General features: G+C 43.8%; 1 pseudogene; it reads left to right on the top strand.

Moving 5' to 3' along the window:
• Nucleotides 1-15472: 15472 nt before the first annotated feature.
• On the top strand, nucleotides 15473-16168 carry LOC148030820 (chaperone protein ClpB3, chloroplastic pseudogene; annotated as a pseudogene).
• Nucleotides 16169-17587: the final 1419 nt, after the last annotated feature.

Raw genomic sequence — 17587 nt, forward strand, 5'->3', positions numbered from 1 at the left:
GGGGTACTAACAACATGGCCAAGTATAAAGCTCTGATTATGGGACTGAATATTGCTAAGAAAGGTGGCATTAGGCGGTTGTTAATAAAAGGGGATTCCCAGCTGATCTTAAATCAACTCAATGGGACATATACAGTCTGAAATCCTCTCCTTCGTATGTATCATCGGACTGCTATAACCCCGCTTGATGAATTTGAGAGCATATCTCTTCAGCTGATTCCATGTTATTGGAATCAGTTTGCGGATTCCTTAGCTAATTTTTCTTATGAAGAGGACCTCTTTTTCAACTACGATCCTAGTCCGGATGTTGCTTTTGATAATGAGACAAGACCTGGTCACTTGTGGGGAATGTTATCAGACCACGCGTTATATGGCAGGCGATGGTTGATATGGGTGATGCAAAGAGTAGTCGAGACCCATCTACCACTATTATCTTGGACCCATAGGTTGATCAAAAGACATGTTATGCGTACGCCGCTTGCTATATATGCAGGAGATATGGGCCATAATTTGATGCATTTAGTTTAGGGCTGAGAGCCGTATTTTTTCCCTTAGAATGGAGCGTATTTGTGTATATCTGTCTTCTTCCAAGGAGGGATCTCTATGAGCTGTTTTGGTTGATTCCGTTAGGACAAGAGGGCCAGTAGTTCTAAGTAGTTAATGTCTGATTTCTTTAGGCCAAGAGGGCCAGTTGTTTTCAAGCTTTAATAATCTATCTCTTTAGGCCAAGAGGGCTAGTTAGTTTGCAGTGAAATGTGCTATTTCTTTAGGCCAGTTGTTTTCAAGTTTTAATAATCTATCTCTTTAGGCTAAGAGGGCCAGTTAGTTTGCAGTGAAATGTGCTATTTCTTTAGGCCAAGAGGGCCCTATCTCTGTCTGGTGCAGGTACGTTTAATGCTTTGTTGCTTTAGTGATTGCGCCATACAAGTTGACGAAGTCGCTGGAGGAAGCCTTTGTTGTGAAGAAGCTTCTTGTGGCCATTCCAGGTGGTTTCGTCCCCTTTTCTAGTTTTTTCCCTTAAGCAATTAATGATATATGTGCGTGAAAGGGTTACTTTCTTTTATTTGTTGGGGACTGGCACTTGAGGCATAAAGTCCCAAGTTTAGGTTATGTATATCTAGGGGAGGTCTGAGTAGTCATTGCCTCCTACAAGGCATTTTCAGGCATTGAAAGACCTGTTTTAGATGGGAGTTCTAGTGACCCTGTTTTGCCAACCCACCAGGCGGCCGTTCCTACTAGTTATGAGGCATTTAGAGAAGCCGGCCAAAAAAAAATGGATGATAAAAAGAAAAAAACCTTGAATATCTCAAATATATATATATATATATATAAAGGTGTGTAAAAAGGGGTTTTACCCCTATAAAAATAGAAAAGGAAAGAAATAAAAATCCTTGAGCTGTTGTTTATCGCCTTGCGAAGGCCTGGTAGGTTCCTGGGGACGAGTAAGACCTCGAGCCGATGCCTTGTCTTGTTGTTTATCGCCTTGCGAAGGCCTGGTAGGTTCCTGGGGACGAGTAAGACCTCGAGCCGATGCCTTGTCTTCCTTGGGGTGACATCTTGCCATAAATAAAGAAAATAAAATAAGGTTGGAGTGAAAATAAAAGTGAGCGTTAGAAAAGGATTAAGTGTCTCACCCGGCAAATGCTTGGTAAGTTCTTGGGTACCGAGACAGGACCTAAAGCCGATGCCCTGTTCTCCTTGGGTCACTACGCTCGGCTCCCTCCTTTTTACACGCCCGAGTATGGAACAATAAAAACCTAAAAGAGAAGAAATTGTGCTAAAAGAAAATATTTCTTGATCAGGCTATAGGAGTCCTTGCCTAGTAGGAGCTCCTAGTTGAGTTATCCTTAGTTAGAAAGGTAGTTCAGACCACCCCTTAGGATGACCTCTTTGATAGTTCTTTATAGTTTGGTCGTGTTGCAGTAGTTGGTTAGTGACTAGCTTCAAGCCTTCTATCAGATTATGATGGGCCTACTCCTCGTGGATTTCATGCCTTGGTTTTGTCATAGGATAGGGTATGAGCTGTGATGTGTTGTGTTGTATATTTTTTGTATCAGTTTGATGCTCCTTTTTTGTTGTTTATGTGCAGATCTATTCGTGGGATTTGACAGGCTGAGTCGCCCTATCCCGTGGTCGCCAATGACAAATGATTTTTATGCCGAGAAGTGCTTAAAAATAGCCAAAAATTACGAATATCCGGGGAAAAATAGACTTTGTTGAAGGCGGCGGTGGCAATCAATACGATTTTAAGCAGTAATGCCCCAGAAATGCTTAAAAGAGCCACTAGATGGCGGTCAGAGAATTTTCATAATTTTTTGCTATGTGGGATGAGACCCTAGGAACTGCCCGGCAGTGGAGGACTTCAAGACGGACACCCAAGATTTTTCAAACCAAGAATCGGACACAGAATGTGGAAAAGGGAGTGCCTAGCAAGCCAAGGCTAAAATGGCAAGTGTGGAATGGTTGCGCTTTTTTCACCGCCTGATCAAGAAGAAGGCGCCATGGCTAGAATTGGGGGAGAGATGGATTGTGGCACCTATAAACAATCCCCCCCAATTGATCTCATGGCTGTTCATCTTCCTATCTTCACTCTCCATCGTCGGTCTATGCCCATCAATTGGCTACCTGGTTGTGGAGATCAAAAACCAATATTTCTCTCTCCTCCCTCTCTCTCCTACATAGAGGCAATTCATGTGCAAGAAATCAAGAAGAAGAGGGGCTGAAGAATGCTTCCGACTGTGATGGAATTGCTTCAAGATGAGGAGGAGGCTGAGGAAAGATGTTCACCACTGAAGAATGGTTGTTGGTCGGTCTATGGGCTGCCCAGAATAATCATTTAAAAATCCACAATACGCAAGACACGCGGTATGCTCCAATTTTATGAAGAAATTTGATTGTTTTTGTTGTTTCATGGTCCAAATGTTGTTCATATGCAATGAATTTTTGTTTGAACCTTGTTTGTATCATGTTTGAGGTCTGTAACTACAAAAATGTAGAACCCGTAATGATTTAGAGATGTTATTAATTCTTTAAAACTAGTAAAATGTCATTTTTAATAGAAATTAGTGGTTTTTTTCGATTTTGAGTTGGGAAAAAGGAGTTAAAATGGGATAAACTCAGAGAAAATATTATATTTCAATCAAAATAATAATTAAATATAAATAAATTAAAAAATGCCTATTTTCCATGAATAATAAATAGGAAAAAATAGCAAAAAATAGAGAAATTTGGGATTTTCACGCTCAAAAATATGGAAAAATAAGATTTATGTGCATGAGTATTTGGCAAGGTTGAAGCATGAGGTTAAGCCTCAATTTGGCCTTGTTCTTTGTGTTATAGTACGTGTTTATTGCTTTTTACATATAAAAATGATACAAAACAACCATTTACACCTATGCAACGCAGCAATACCTAAACGATGGGGGGGGAGGAAGTTTGTGTGACGATCTAATTGCTAAAAAGATACAAATTCTAATTTTCCTCTTTATGCATAGCATTTAGGGATCGTTCCATAATTAAATATAGGTGACTAGTAGCACGGAAGTTCCGGTGCTAGTCCCTAAAGCAGAGTAGCATGTAACGCTTAGTTAAAATTCATGAAAGGGTTGTTTTCCACACCTCACATGACTAGTTTTTTCTAATCCTTAAATAGTTGTGCACAATCATCATAGACCTTGCATCAAGCATGCCACGTGGTATCTCCTGGAATGCATTGCAATTGATTGATAAACTTTGACCAACGCTGAGAGGATAGGAAACCTAGTTGTAGGTTTAGGCGGGTGCTTCCATTGGGCAAAGTTTTGTGAGGCAAATCAAAATCTCCTGGAACACTGAATTATGAAATTATGGAGTTTGTGCGAAAGTCATATGTGTTAGCGATGCATCTTGGGGCCAATCCCCGAGGTGTAGGAGAGTCACAGGAGCCGTGGCAATTAGCCGATAGGTGCTTCCCTATGTGTGTATTATGAGGCATTATGCATGTATGTTATAGGATCTCCCTCTAAGGATAAGGGAAGGTGAACGTTGGACTATATTGGATATAAATGCAAAATCATTGTAAGCATTTAGTGAAAAGTGAGTTTTAGACACTCCTGGCCCGCGAGGCCGTGTGATGGGGTTGTCTATCATATGCATGAGGTCTGGCTAGTGCCATAGCCAGTGTCGGTCCATTTTAGGTCCCATCAGTAAGTCACTACCTCAAAGATCTCAAGGGCATCCAAGGTTGCACTATGATACATTCTTAGAATGGGATCTCTTACACATTATGGGTCACATTCAATTGATTGATCACTAACTGGGAGTTTCTTTTTACCAATAACTTGCAAATACCACCACACGTCTGGCTAGATTTAACCCCATGATCAAGGCATTGTATTTTGACATGTTATTCGTAAAAGAAGCGGTGCATAAATACACTCCCATTTTCAAAACTACTTGACGAGGGGGGCGGTATTTAATGACAACCCCAACACTCGCATGCTTAGCAAGTCCTCGAGAAGCTCCATCAAAATATAATGTGTAAATCCATGCTTCATTGACAGGACACATCATATCGATCATCCTACTTGTACTTATGGTAGTCAAAGTCGAGCCAAAGAGAGGATGTATGACACATACAATCCCTCCTTCCTTGGTAAACTCAATAGGGCGCTAATAAAAAACCCTATAACAATGGTGGTAGTAGACCTTAATATCCCACATGAAAGCTCAATTTTTCCACTCAATAATATGATAACCCTTACTCCACCATATCACTCAACCTTGGTGATAATGCTACTCTAAATACAGATATTCAAGAAAAGGAATGATTCTGCCCATCTATTTGCCTTGGTACCTACTACAAGTTTAAGCTCGATCTTGGAAGACCTACAAAGGCACCAAGTTTGACGTTATCCCCTACACATAATAGGCTAAAACTTATTAAATTTTACTTTATTTTTAAACTCTACCATTTGCAAATCTATTAAAAGAGCTGTAGAGCCATTCTTTACTATATGAACAATTTTATAAGGACCATTCCATTTGGGTTCTAACTTTCTAGGAAATAACTCATGATGTGCATCATAATATAGGACCAACCTATCCTTCACAAATTTATATCTTTTAGCACAAAGATCATGAACCACTTTCATCCTCTTCTTTCCTACCTCGTCATGTCACAAAGCCTGCAATTGGATCTCATCAAGATGTACTAGGGAGGCCAACCTTTCTTGCAATGCTTCCTCTTCACCCAAAGAATGGTTCAATGTAAACCTCACAGTGGATAGCTCAATTTCAAGGGAAAGACACACTCTTTCCCATATACCAACTTAAATGGGGCGTAGCTTGTTACTCTCTTGAACATAGTATTATAAGCCCAAACATCCACATGAAGTTTCTTGTCCCAGTTGCGTTTGTAAATGAAGACGGACGGTGGACAGGAAGCTAGGAAGATAGAAGGACAATGGGAAAAAGGGCCTAGGCTATGGCCAGCCATGTAAAAAGGGGAAAAGGGGATGACCGCCCAAAAGGGATTTAGGGTTTTGTATATAAAGTTGAAAAGTGAATGAGAAGCTCATTCTTGTGTGTGGCCAAAAGTAGCTCTCCTCTTCTTCTTCTTCTTCTTCTTCTTGCTTGCTTGAGCTTGTGCTTGAGAGAGGGAGTGTGAGAGTGTGAGGGAGTGAGTGTGTGAGGGCGAGGGACCGAGGAGGAGAAGCTCTCTATCGTCTCCTCTCTTCTTCTCTTCTCTTCTCTTCTCTTGTCTTGCTCGCGGCAATGGAGCTTGGAGTGTGGAGCTTGAGGATGGAGCTTGCTTGAAGCTTGCACTTGGATCGTGGAGCTACCGGAGAGGAGGTAACTCGAACGGCATCAAGGTAAGCTCACTACACCCGTAGATATGGATGGTGCGTCAGCTATGTGAGAGGTAGCCATTAGTGCTCGGCTTGGAACGCTTGAAACAATAAGCGGTCCGTGGGTCTTGGCGGTTGAGTGAAAGCTCCCACATTTTGGTTCCATTGCCGGGACATATGGATTCAAGCCTTGAGCGCTTGTGCGCTTCGAATCGAGCATCAAAGTAAGGGTTTCCCTAAACTGGTGCTTGAGATAGGTAGGAAGCGAGGGGGTTGAAGATGGTATTCGATCTCCTTGGCAAGTAGGTTTTTTGCTTTCTGTGATTTATGTTGTGGAATGGAGTAGTATAGGTATTTATTTTGTGATTTGGATGCATTTAGGGTAGGAAAAAACAAAGAAAAGGAAGAAAAAAAAGAAACAAACAGTGGGGTCCTCTGTTGCTGTATAACAGACTAAAACAGGGAAATAGGGGCACAGATCCTTGGAGTGCCGTTCGATTTGAGCACCACAGTGGTTCCAGGCATGTCTGGCATTCCCTTGTAGTGTCTTGCACCTATCTGGAAGGCGCTGGATGATTCAGTGTAGTAGACGTCAGTCTAGAGGCATCGCGTGCAACTCGCGGGCCGTCGGCTGCGTAGTCGGACCAGGCCGTCCGAGTCCCAGAGTCGGACCACTTGGACCGACCCGTCCGATTTTGAGAATCGGACACTCGGACACTCGGATGAGTCCATAATCGGACCACTCACAATCGGACCAGGCCGTCCGATTCCCAGAATCGGACCAGCTCAGAATCGGACCACCCTGTCCGATCCGATTCCCAGAATCGGACCACTTAAAAATCGGACCACTTTTTGATCCGACTCCTAGAATCGGACGTGACCAAAATCGAACCACTGGTCCGATCGGACCAACCCAAAATCGGACGTCTGATTCTGATAATCAGACGTCTGAGAATCGGACAAAAAACTGTCAAAATCAGACAGGTGCCTAGAACACAAATTCTGATACATCTAAACCCCGAGATTGATCCCTAAGGCTACGTAGAGCTGAAGGCACATTAGAGATCCATAACCGGGCTAAAATTTAGAGCACGTAGCTCAAAATTTGGCTATAAACGGTCCTCCAAATTGCATATGGCATCTACCATAACGGCCCTGCGGACCGGGGGGGACTGCCCCCCCCGGACCCCCGCAGAGGGGGCTCTGCCCCCTCCGCACCTCCCCCGAGTAGGTTGGAGAGAAAATGCGCACCGTGATAGGTCCCCCAAATTGGACCCTAGTGAAGTGATGGCTCTACGCCAGCATGGAGTCTCACTTGCAATAGAGCAACCAAAAGCCCATACCCGAACAGAGACAAACAGAGACCCTAGAACCTCAACGTGCCAATCTAGCCATCAAGGGCAAAAAGGCCACATCACCAGAACGCAAAGACATTGTGTTCACACCGTGTCTAGTCGCAACTTCAGCAAGCTACAAAGGCCAAGATGACTAGACAGGACACTCTTGACGAGAGATGTACCTTGAATAGCACTACATTGATGATCCAAGACAGCAGTGGAGAATCCACATCTGGTGGTGCAGTCAAGAACTCAAGGGCATCTATTGGAAGGCTTAAATTTACAAGCCAAGACCCGGAAGATGAAGACATAGTACCACCTGCTTATCTTAGGGTCAAACTCACCGCGAAGAGAGAGCATACTATCGATGCTCTAATTGATGAAGGAGCAGATTTTAATATCTTGACATATGAATCATGGACCCTACTAGGCCAACCAGAGCTCACACCGACTAGTGCAACTCTTAGCCCTTATGGGGGACACCCATAAGCACTCATAGGGAAGTGCAAAATCCTTGCGACGATTGAAACGGAAAGCTTGCCTATCCTATTTCATGTTCCTCCAAAAAGTGCTAGCTGCAGGAAAGAAACCCTCCTGGAAAGACCCTTCAAAAGGGCGACCAAATGTGAGGCTGACTATGTAGCACAGAGGATACACCTGACACTACCAGGTGTGAGGATAGTCACAACCTTTAGAAAAGGTGACCTCATCGAACTTCAAGGGAAAGGCAAGGAAGGTGTTGACATAACAACCAAGCCTGCTGACGAGAGCAAGGACTTGTTGGAAGAGTTAATACAAGCACAGGTCAAACATCGAGAACCAGTGAGTGAGGCCATGCCCAAAACAAGGAGGTCCAATGATAATGCCAAGGACAAGCTTTGGACTTACAAATATCGTAGAAGACCTCAAAAGAAGCCCAAGCCTTATAGACAGAGGCGTCGATGGAGAGCTAGCACAACGCCACGATGGATATCCAAGGCATTGCTACATGCTCAAGGGTATTATGCAGGCAACCGATGGATTTGGGTACCAAAACCTCCTGTTAGACCTCCTTTGTCAACTGAAGGCTAGGACGTCTCAAGAGCAAAGAAGCGTAGGAGGAGATCTAAACGAAAAACCAAGCCCCAAGTCAAAAACAGTGAAGTGACCGAGCCCCTCATGGTCGAAATCAAGAAACCCAACGGGACCAACTGGAGGGTAGATCCTCAGCCTAGTGTGCTTGACAAGCAGAGATCAGATGTAATCGTTGAGGATGTGCAAAAGCCACTAGTGCCCAAGGAGCCTTTGAATCCCCAAGAGGATAGCAGGCATCATAGGCACAACATTGCTCATGGCAAGGTTAAATGCTCAACAAAGCAAATAGCAAAATCATCTAACAGCCATGAGCAAATCTCCAAGCCAGTGTCAAAGCCACTTAGGAGTCCCAAGTCTCCTACACCCTCTTCCCCTAAACGGACACATGAAGCACAGCACTCGTCAAGTGCGGCTACTCAATCCCAATCTCAACCTACATCAAAGCTTCCAAATGTCCAGAGGCAGGACACGACACCACCCTTAGCCCTCAACCTAAGGATGTGTCTGTGCAATCCACCGTGGCTAGATCAACGGATACTCGATCTATGCAAGTGAATGCTCTGAGGGCAACAAAAAACACGGCCACTACCGATCGCCCTAGGGACTTGACACCGCAATCCACCAAGGGTGGCCAGCCCACTAAACTAGCTGCCACTACTTCTAATCAGGGATCACAGCAGTCACAGCCCTTGGCTGTGACAATGCCCCTTATGGAACGTGTCCTTAGTAGTTTACCTGTGGAGGAGGTGTCGCAACCAAATCCCTCGACAACTCCAGCACTTTCAAAGTGCCTAAAGCCTAGGCTGGAGGAGTTAAACACAAGGGAGTTGGCTGAAGGGCTAGACTCTCTGAAAAGGAAGGCAGTTGTGCTCTCACAACCTAGTGAGGCTGTTCCGCAGACCACAACTAGGTCCCATGAGGACACATTAGAGAAGGGAAATGCTAAGGCTCAACCAAGCACATCAGCGGTCAACCTAGCCCAAGGTCCTGAGCCATTAGATGCACCTGCACTGACCAAGAAAAAGAGGAGAAAACAGCGAAGACAACAACAGTTGCAGGAGGTTGTGAACCCCAAGAACATTGAGACAAAGGGCACTGGAGAGCTGATGAATGAAGTGTCGAGTCCACCCACCAATGAACCCACTGATGCCTCTCTTAATAGCGGTGAAACCCCAGACACATCCGTGTGTTCTGAGAAACCAAAGCAGCCGTTGCCATCAACAGTTGCTTGCAACACTCTATCCACTGACAATAGAACTCACATTGATCAATCAAGAGTGGATACAACGCTGTCACAACAGGGTGACAAGGTCATACCAGTCACACCCGAGAAGAACCATGACAAAATAGCAGCAAAACCTCAGGAGCAACATGAGAACCCCACGAGCATGAGAAATCCTAGCGTTGACCAATCTTGCTCATCCAGGCCTGAGCCCCCAGCCATGCTAAAGCCTAAGGAAACTCTTAGAACTTTGCATGAGATAGCAACCGAGCAAGCCCTCATTGAACATAGAAGTGTCATAGAATGCTTAACTGAGTTGGAGGCTAAGCTCAAAGTGGTCGCATGAGTCTACGTCCTTGCGGACATGGGCACAATCTCCAAAGAGCAGCTCGGAGATTACTTGACCTTTCCTCTAACATGGGAAAAACAAGAACATCTTAACGGGCACTACGACAGGTTCCTGCATAAACGCATGCGACTCATCCCTGACGAGGAGGCTGACGAATTGCGCTTATCCGTCACGTTCAATGAAATGCTCTGCCGACCGAATCTCGTAGACATAGAGCAACTAAAGCGACTGTCAGCAGGCCAGGGTCAATTTGAGCAGCGTTGGTGCGAAAACCACGTTGTAATGGCCGAACTAGGGGCTCAGATCATGACACTCTCTGAGGAGCGATTGGCCAAATGGCGATCCCAAAGGGACCCAACCTATGTGGCACCAACTTCCCTTCGAGTGCTGACTGCCATTCGGGGTATGGACTTAGCTAGAACTAGCCAAGAGAACGCTCTGTTTGATAAGGTTCTCATTGAGGAGGAGTTACATATTGCCAGTAGACTCGGACAAGGTTCCGTGCTACTCGATGTGGCAAAATATCTATCGGTATTGAGTAAGCTACCACGAATACTAGATGCATGTGCCACGCTCCAGTACAATCCTGAGTTCTACAATTGGCTTCTATCCTCGTGAGGTGACATGGATTCGTATATGTATAAATGTATATATAAACAATGATTTTTGTGTTACCCTGTATAGATACTATCAACACACACAAGCAATGATAGTCAAGCGTAGGGAGAAGAGTTGGGTTTGACAGGCTAAGCTCCTCAGGTCCCCCTCTCATCATGCTTTAAAAAGCTGTGTGACCATCCTCACCTCCAAGTGAAGGGCATGCAACCCGCATTACCGCCATAGGAAGCCTTGACCAACAACTCTGATGGTGTAGACAGGGTATAGTCCCTTTCTATACACCTTCTTCCCTTTCTGGTCTATCCTTCCAAGAAGGAGCCCTGCCTAAATCCATGACCACCAGCCGAGGTAACTCGGCGTGAACCAAGATCTGCTAATGGCAGGAGGCTAAATATACATCACGGGGGCCATCCCCCTACAACAAGCATTGCATGCCCTACCCCTCCCCTCCTCGTCCTATGCGCTTGATAACTCGCTCTATAATCCCTTACATATGAATGGTCTTATCATGTAACAAATCCTAATCCTTGATTCGCATCTTACAGGTCCCCTTGCGAGGAAAGCATGGAGAACCAAGGGCAGCTAGCTTGCAAGGACGCTCTCCACAGCCGACAGGAACACGCAGCACACGCCCCTCCGCCAGTGCATTATGTGCCCACTCTTAAAAGGTCAAGGGCTATAAGCGTTTAATATCCAAGTTACCACAAGACCACCAACCCCACAAAGAACCATTATGGAGGAAGTGACAGGATACCAAAAAACAAAAGCCATGACGGAAACGCCACCGGATGGGAACCCAAGGACACCTTTGCAGAAAAAGCACATATTGCAATTGAGCATGGCCAAGGCATAATCATCGATTACCTCCTTATTCTTGGCCAACTCTATGTTCGGGCAGGAGCCACACTCTCAACAAGGGCGAACGTCTCTTCATCATCCAAGATTCAATTCGCAAGATGCTCTGCCTTTGTCCATGCACAGCTCACTCCAAGTGCTACCTCAATTGTTCGATGTCTCATATGTTCCAAAGAGGTTTGCAAAATCTCAAGTGTATCTCTTCATCTCAACAACAATTCCTCTAGCATCAAGGCTGGTGACACAATCATCTTTGTAATACCCATTCTTCATAGCCTTTGGATCCCAACATTTCTCAAATCCAAATGAAAGGCTAACAGCCTCAAAGTATGGCATTGATTGTATTCATTTTTTCCACCACAAAAAAAGGGGGAAAAAAAGAGAAAAAAAAAGAGAGAAAAAAAAAACAAAGAAAAAAAAAGAAAAGAAAAAGAAAGAAAGAAAGAAAGAAAGAAAAAAGAGAAAAAAGAGAGAGAAAAAAAAAACACACACACACACACAATCACAGCACCGCACCTAGGGGTTCTCAAATTAGGTACGTCCAGTGACCTTGGTCGGCTGGCTCCGTCCCTAATCCCCTAGCCCTTTGTACATCCCCCACAATTGTTCAGGGCACATCAAGGGCAGGACATACCTCGGGAGCTCGTCTCGCCTATGGTTAGACTTGTCACCCTGAACCACTTGCACAATTCTCTCGCACTCAGCTCAATGCCATTACAATCAATAGTGGTAAGCAAGGCATGAAAGACACTGGACAAGTACAACATACTTTTCTACGAGTAGCCACTAGCTACCAAAAGCTAAGACATCAAGGAGCTCAATTATGCTACATGGCCTTGACAAGACCATAATGATGTCTCAAGCAATATTCAAGTGTACTTTTCCCATCTTCATCGACAAATTTTTCCATCAACTTACCCCTTTGCTACACTAACCCATTGCTATACAAGGAACCAGGTCGACAGTCTTCTAACTAAGTATAACCTTAATACTCACGAGCACTCACATACTATTTGCACCAAAGCATATACACAGTTTGGGTCCTCAAGTGCAGGACAATACTCCAAGATTACTTAGAGTTCGATCTATCTCCCAAACTAATCAAAATATGTCTTGTGCACGATAAGAAGACTAGCACTACCCCTTAGGAAGAGACTACAGGAGAGGTTTTCAATTGCAGGTGTTGAAGATTCCAACGCAAGTGTCGTTCGCTCTTCATCAACACCCAACTCTGAATGCTTATCCCTTACCATCCGACAAGCCCGCAAAGAATCGTCATGTGCAGACTCCCCAACCAACCAACACTTGTGCCGGCCATCAATGCAATCCCCAACACAGCATAGCCCTACCATCAACTCCAACAACCGTCCACCAGCCACCTTGGCCCCCAACAGGCCCCCAGGACCTTCTACCACACCACCACCAACACTCCTCCACGGAAACCATAGGCGTCCGTGTCACCCATATCTTCGGTGCATGCTACAGCCTGCTACCTACGATGGTGAGTGCCATGGGACTGGCACTTGTCTAGGAGGGGGGTAATGTTAACCCCAACACGAAGAAAGCAAAAGGAAGTGGAAAAGACGCAGGGCAAAGGCGGAAAAAAGGTATCCCGATTGAAGAAAGAAAAGGAGAAAAGGCCAAAAGTGCAAGGGCAACCTTAAAAGTCCAAGGCAAAGGCAAAAGGGGAAAGGCGCATTTTAAAATAAAAAGGCGCACCGTGAAATCTTGTAAAAGAGTGCCGGGCTCTCACCCGTGCAATTTGTAAATGAAGACGGGCGGTGGACAGGAAGCTAGGAAGATAGAAGGACAATGGGAAAAAGGGCCTAGGCTATGGCCAGCCATGTAAAAAGGGGAAAAGGGGATGACCGCCCAAAAGGGATTTAGGGTTTTGTATATAAAGTTGAAAAGTGAATGAGAAGCTCATCCTTGTGTGTGGCCAAAAGTAGCTCTCCTCTTCTTCTTCTTCTTCTTGTTCTTGCTTGCTTGAGCTTGTGCTTGAGAGAGGGAGTGTGAGAGTGTGAGGGTGAGGGACCGACGAGGAGAAGCTCTCTATCGTCTCCTCTCTTCTTCTCTTCTCTTCTCTTCTCTTCTCTTGCTCGCGGCAATGGAGCTTGGAGTGTGGAGCTTGAGGATGGAGCTTGCTTGAAGCTTGCACTTGGATCGTGGAGCTACCGGAGTGCGCGGGAGAGGAGGTAACTCGAACAGCATCAAGGTAAGCTCACTACACCCGTAGATATGGATGGTGCGTTGGCTATGTGAGAGGTAGCCATTAATGCTTGGCTTGGAACGCTTGAAACAATAAGCGGTCCATGGGTCTTGGCGGTTGAGTGAAAGCTCCCACAAAAGGGTACGTCATTAGGCACCACACAATGATTATAAATCATATCCACAACTTTCCTATATAAGACACCAGCTATTATTGAAAAGTGAAGTGATTGCTACTTAATCTTCCTCTTCTTGGATTTAGAAAGAGTTTCTACCAGGTTTCTTATTGATAGATAATGCATGATAGACACATACCATGATGGAATAGAGGTTGCATTAATTTTACATAAGTCCTCACAGTCTAATATCAGCCCACTCTTCCTTAGGCTCACCAAAATCTACTAGACACTCTATGATACCCTGAAGCTTTGATAGCTTGCTCCTGATCTCATAGTCAAACTCTTGCAAAGATATCAACCACTTGGCTAGGTGATCAGGGGGTTGAAGCTTCTTGAGTAATAATCAAAGTCCCTCTGCCTTGGTGAAGAGCACCAAGAATATAACGTCTGAACTTCTTGGTGGCGAAAACCATAGCCAAACAAACCTTCTCCAAATAGATGTAACAAAGCCCTAAAATTTCCAAATTTTGGCTTGTGAAGAATGTAATAGGATGATAAAGCTGTGCTTCCCAAATTTGGGATAGACAACAACTAATACTATGCCTTATCACAGCCGTGAATATATATAAAACATCACCGCTTTTTTGAGATTTTAAAATTGGTGCTTTGGATAATTTCATTTTAACATCTTCAAACACCACTTTTATGCTTTTGTCCATTCAAAAAATTGCTTTGAGATAAAAGATTCATCAAGGTTAATGAACATTTAGCCAATGCATTAATGAATCGACGATAGTACCCCATGGATTAAACAAAACTATGAGCTTTCCTAGGGCAAGTGGGTGGTCTTAGGGCCACAATAACAACCAACACAATATTAGTAAGTTTGGGAATCTCCTAATTCCCATTTTGTGAATACTAAAAAGGTGGCACCCGGATAACATGCCCACAAGTTTCTCAAAACCATATGATGTGACCTATCATTGGAAAGTGCTTGAAAAATGGAATATATTGAGCTATAGATCTCTTGATTTGGAGTTATAGTGTTCAAGTTATGAGAAATCCAAAGATTTGACGTTTCCCAAACTTATGGGAAATTCCCATATTCCCCAATATGGTGTTAACCACCTTTTCAAGGTCGATGGCATTACCAGCCGCACTCATAACATGACCCAATAGAAAACTATAAGGCACCTTGAATACACACTTCCAAGGATTCAACACTATGCAATACTCACGACATTGCTCAAAGTATGTGTGTAGAATAATCAACTATCTATGACGGGTCATGGTAGCTGCCCCCAAATCATCTATGAAAAACTTTAGCTCTTCAGGGTATATATCAGCAAACGTTGTTGTAGTGCTGCGCATCCGAGGTGTGGAATCCACCAAAAATTTGTGTGTGTGACATTTGTTACTTTGTACATACTTAGTCATTGTGTTTGCATTTTGTTCTGTGTGGGCAGTATAGTGGAGAGGGGGTTGGAGCAAGAGGAACTTATCTAGAATGCTCTAGTTGGCATGTATGGCAAGTATGGAAACCTACCAGATGTGCATGTTATTTTTGATACACTACCCAATCGAGATGTTGTGACATGGAGCTCTTTGATTGGAGGATATACCCAACAAGAACACATTCAGGAGGCTTTGCAACTGTTTGATTGCATGAGTGATCTAGGTTGTGAGCATGCTAGCTTCACGAACAATTGTGTAATTGAATTTCTCATCAAGGCACAAAGATTTGATGATGCATTGGAAATGTACAACAGAATGCAGAAAGTAGAAATGCATCCAGATAGTCTCACTGTGGGTATGGTTACTCTTGGACTATGCAAAGCCAACATGAAGCTAATTTCATTGGATATGGGGGCTCTCATTGCTGGTGCCAAGTATCGAGAAGAATTTGAGGATCACTTTAAAGCTGTACTGAAAGCTGTTTCAGGATCTGATGGGCAAATTATTATCTTCATTGATGAGCTTCATACAGTTGTTGGAGCAGGTGCTCAAAATGGAGCACTTGATGCTAGCGACCTGTTGAAGCCAATGCTTGGACGAGGTGAGCTATGCTGTATTGGAGCAACAACCTTGACTGAGTATCGAAAGTACTTAGAAAAGGATGTTTCTCTGGAAAGACGTTTCCAACAAGTTTATGTGGGGCAACCACATGTGGAGGATACTATCTTGATTCTTAGGGGATTGAGGGAGAGATACGAACTACATCATGGTGTGAGGATCGCAGATGGTGCCATAGTGGAGGCTGCCATGCTTGCTGACAAATATATTAGTGTGCACTTTTCATTTTCTAAGGAGGAAGACACCATCAAGAAAGCAGGAGATCCCAGCTATCAAAGGAGAGGGATTGAACTAAAAATAGGAAAAGATCATGAGGCTTTCGACCTGCTTTTTGGATTCCGGTGGAGGAGAACGAGGAAGAAGGGGGACCAGACCAGAAAAACGGGGGGGAAAGGGGAAAAAGTTCCAACACCATATGACATGAAAGATGAACGACTCAGAGGTCTCCAAGCAGGTTCTGTAGATGGTCCAGTTCATCCAACATGAAACTAAAGGAGAAGATAGACAATACCATCATTGATGCAGAAGAAGTGATACAGTAACACTTAGAGTGACAGGAGAAAGAGTTTACTAATCTTTCAATTCAATATTGGTGCAAAAGACATTTGTACCCAGACTCACAGAGAGGAGGAAAAGGAATATACTAATCATAAATCGGTATCGGTGCAGAAGTCATTCTACAGAGCTCTCAGACTGATAGATATCTATCCATAGCTCTCTAATCTGTATCAGATCTATCCACTGCACTGATGAACTGTCCGTGAAGGTTAAGGATGTGTGTATCCTTACAAAATCACTTCTACCACTACCTAACAAATGGCATGGTCTCACTGATATTGAGAAGTGCTACCGACAACGATATGTAGACATTATTTTAAATCTGGACGTAGCAAATATCTTTCATGTATGACACAAAGCAACGCAATCTCTCAATGCCAGCAATAGATCTCATAACAGTGAATAGCCCTCAAAGACACTTTTAGAGAGTCTTCTCTCTCCTACTTTTACCAGTCTAGCAAAAAGTCAGGCAAACAATCAATCAGAGTTTGGTCCACAGGCTTGGGCAGTCTACACACAATGTAGTGATTGCACAGGTTCTATACAGTCTGGGTTTGGCAATGACACAATCACGTTGAGGAGATCGGTTTGATTTGCCGTGCACCAAGTTTGCCTGATGTATCTATGTATCACCAGTAACGTAAGGGTTGTTCTTTGTGTGGGCAAGGCAAGAACTGAGGCAAAGGTCTGATGTATGGAGGCTCGTTGACTCTATAAGAGGGATACATTATGCCATTGATTTCTTCTGGAATGTATTTGTGATTCGTTAATCGTGCTGATGGATCTTTGGTGCTCCAAGAGGTTGTGCCCAAGATACTTTCTTCCGCCACTTTAGAAAGCTGTGCAGACCTCCCTTTGCTTCATATATATATGATGGATTCTGGTTTGTCTTTCATGATCATTGTTTTCAAACTAGCCATTATTCGTTCAAGCTGATTATTTGATCTGCCACCACTGTGGAGCTCAATACACACATTGTTTTTGTGTCGCAGTAGAGAGGACCATCTTGATGTTGCTGTTGTATTTGATATCTTAATGCTATTATTGTGGACAAGTTCTGTATAGCAGATAATTTCTACAGAGGGGAATAGTCGAGATCTTGTTTTAGTTGTCTATGAGTAAGTAGTTTATACTCTTTAGGGAATGATTTGAAGCTTCTGCAACAAGCGGAGCGAAGGACTTCAGATTTTGAGCAGCCAGTTTAAAAATCAGATTTGTTTCCTTTATGAAGCTGAAGCTGTTGATGTTGGACAAGTCGATTATAGGACCATTATCCGAAATTGAGGTGACCTTCTTTCAAATTGAATTGTGAACTTGCTTGATTGATCTTCTATCCTGAAATTATTC

This window comes from Lygodium microphyllum, chromosome 9, assembly GCF_053477565.2.
Source record: "Lygodium microphyllum isolate KBCC chromosome 9, Lygodium_microphyllum_v1.1.10, whole genome shotgun sequence".
NCBI lineage: Eukaryota > Viridiplantae > Streptophyta > Polypodiopsida > Schizaeales > Lygodiaceae > Lygodium > Lygodium microphyllum.